Raw genomic sequence first — 3,531 nt, forward strand, 5'->3', positions numbered from 1 at the left:
CAGAAAATTCGGTTTGTGACGTGGTTCGTGTAACTTCAAGTAGTTCAAATAGTTCCCGGAAGCGATTTTGACTGTTCGTTAGTATCATAAAATAACCGTCTTTTACTGTCTGTTAACGAGTGTTCGATCCTAACTTCCGGGAACTATTGTTGAGAAAATATGGAACATTAGCGTCAATGGAGTTGTCGCAACTCTCTCTTTATATGGCTCTGTATGGGACCACTCGGGACAGTTCCATTGGCTTCATTGTTGATGGGTCAGCAACAATGAGATAGTCTATCCAGGTATTCTTTATAGATCAGTGGGAACAGGGTGAAAAGTGTTATCAAGGTGAACTGTATCCGTGCCCTCAGATAAATAGGTGAGTCATTTACAGTCAGAAACCGCAACGTACAGTATACAGAGAGAGAGAGAGAGAGAGTGTGTGTTTGTGTGTGTGTGTGTGTGTGTGTGTGTGTGTGTGTGTGTGTATCAAATCCACATTGTCAAATGGGAGTTAACGGAGAGGTAGTCGTGGAGGAATTGGCGGCGGCTGCTGATTGTCGTCTACGTTCACGTAATGGTGGCTGCTGCTACCACTCCGGTTGGCAGCAGGGGGCGCCATCTTAGCCATGTGGTATTTGGTATTTGGGAGGACATTCGGAGAGGATGCCATCACTGCCACGTGGTCGTTGGCGAAGTTGAGGATGAAGGTCAGAGCAGAGAGCAGCAGCACGTCCACTCCGTCATTCAGCTGGATCTCCTCATGGTAGCACTTCACTGGGAAGATGCAGTTCAATGGAACTCCCAGTCTGTTACTGCACTCCTGCATCTAAACACACACACACACACACACACACACACACACACACACACACACACAAACATACAGAGAGGTCATTTTTTCACTGATCTTCTTGCTCCTGTAGACAGAGATATCACGAAAGTGCACACACACACACCCACACCCACACCCACACCCACACACCCACACACCCACACACACACACACACACACACACACACACACACACACACACACACATGTCACCTTCTCTCTGATCTTCTTGCTCCTGTAGACATATTTGATGTCCTCTGTTACTTTAGGACAAGTCTCATCCACTTTAGTCAGGACCACCACCTGAGGAATCCCTGCAGCACACACGCACGCACACACACACACACACACACACAGACTTTAATTTCAATTTCAATTTCAATTTCACTTTAATTGCACTTATAGAGCGCCAAATCATTACACATTCAGAGTGGGCCCATGAGTAACTGAGACTTTAGAGTTCACAATACTGTATCTACTTTAGGACACGTCTGGTCCTGTTTAGCTGGAACCACCACCACGAACATGGAGGATCACACACATGCCCCTAGAATGTAGCCGGAACCACCAGCATGAACATGGAGGATCACACACATGCCCCTAGAGGGCCTTGATCATTGGGAATCATGAACATGCCCCCAGAGTGTAGTGCAGTAGCCACCTCTAATATGGGGGATCATGAACATGCCCCCAGAGTGTAGTGCAGTAGCCGCCTCTAATATGGGGATCATGAACATGCCCCCAGAGTGTAGTGCAGTAGCTGCCTCTAATATATCATGAACATGCCCCCAGAGTGTAGTGCTGTAGCTGCCTCTAATATGGGGATCATGAACATGCCCCCAGCTGCCTCTAATATGCGGAATCATGAACATGCCCCCAGAGTGTAGTGCAGTAGCCGCCTCTAATATGGGGAATCATCAACATGCCCCCAGAGTGTAGTGCAGTAGCTGCCTCTAATATGGGGATCATGAACATGCCCCCAGAGTGTAGTGCAGTAGCCGCCTCTAATATGGGGAATCATGAACATGCCCCCAGAGTGTAGTGCAGTAGCCGCCTCTAATATATCATGAACATGCCCCCAGCGTGTAGTGCAGTAGCCGCCTCTAATATGGGGAATCATCAACATGCCCCCAGAGTGTAGTGCAGTAGCTGCCTCTAATATGGGGATCATGAACATGCCCCCAGAGTGTAGTGCAGTAGCCGCCTCTAATATGGGGATCATGAACATGCCCCCAGAGTGTAGTGCAGTAGCTGCCTCTAATATGGGGAATCATGAACATGCCCCCAGAGTGTAGTGCAGTAGCTGCTTCTAATATGGGGATCACGAACATGCCCCCAGAGTGTAGTGCAGTAGCCGCCTCTAATATGGGGAATCATGAACATGCCCCCAGAGTGTAGTGCACTAGCTGCCTCTAATATGCCCCCAGCGTGTAGTGCAGTAGCTGCTTCTAATATGGGGAATCATGAACATGCCCCCAGAGTGTAGTGCAGTAGCCGCCTCTAATATGGGGAATCATGAACATGCCCCCAGAGTGTAGTGCAGTAGCTGCTTCTAATATGGGGATCACGAACATGCCCCCAGCGTGTAGTGCAGTAGAAGGCCTCTAATAAGGGGAATCATGAACATGCCCCCAGAGTGTAGTGTAGTGCAGTAGCTGCCTCTAATATGGGGATCATGAACATGCCCCCAGAGTGTAGTGCAGTAGCCGCCTCTAATATGGGGAATCATGAACATGCCCCCAGCGTGTAGTGCAGTAGCTGCCTCTAATATGGGGAATCATGAACATGCCCCCAGAGTGTAGTGCTGTAGCTGCCTCTAATATGGGGAATCATGAACATGCCCCCAGAGTGTAGTGCTGTAGCTGCCTCTAATATATCATGAACATGCCCCCAGAGTGTAGTGCAGTAGCTGCCTCTAATATGGGGGATCATGAACATGCCCCCAGCTGCCTCTAATATGGGGAATCATGAACATGCCCCCAGAGTGTAGTGCTGTAGCTGCCTGTAATATGGGGATCATGAACATGCCCCCAGAGTGTAGTGCAGTAGCTGCCTCTAATATGGGGAGTCATGAACATGCCCCCAGAGTGTAGTGCAGTAGCCGCCTCTAATATGGGGAATCGTGAACATGCCCCCAGATAGTAGTGATGTAGAAGGCCTCTAATATGGAGGATAATGAACATGCCCCCAGAGTGTAGTGCAGTAGCTGCCTCTAATATGGGAATCATGAACGTGCCCCCAGAGTGTAGTGCAGTAGCCGCCTCTAATATGCCCCCAGAGTGTAGTGCAATAGCTGCCTCTAATATGGGGATTCATGAACATGCCCCCAGAGTGTAGTGCAGTAGCTGCCTCTAATATGGGAATCATGAACATGCCCCCAGAGTGTAGTGCAGTAGCCGCCTCTAATATGGGGAATCATGAACATGCCCCCAGCGTGTAGTGCAATAGCCGCCTGTAATATGGGGAATCATGAACATGCCCCCAGCGTGTAGTGCAGTAGCTGCCTCTAATATGGGGGATCATGAACATGCAGAGTGTAGTCCTGTAGAAGGCCTTAATCATTGGCAATCATGAACATGCCCCCAGAGTGTAGTGCAGTGGCTGCCTCTAATATGGGGATTCATGAACATGCCCCCAGAGTGTAGTGCTGTAGCTGCCTCTAATATGGGGAATCATGAACATGCCCCCAGCGTGTAGTGCAATAGCCGCCTGTA

The sequence above is a fragment of the Sardina pilchardus genome, chromosome 1, assembly GCF_963854185.1.
Source record: "Sardina pilchardus chromosome 1, fSarPil1.1, whole genome shotgun sequence".
NCBI classification, from domain to species: Eukaryota; Metazoa; Chordata; class Actinopteri; order Clupeiformes; family Clupeidae; genus Sardina; species Sardina pilchardus.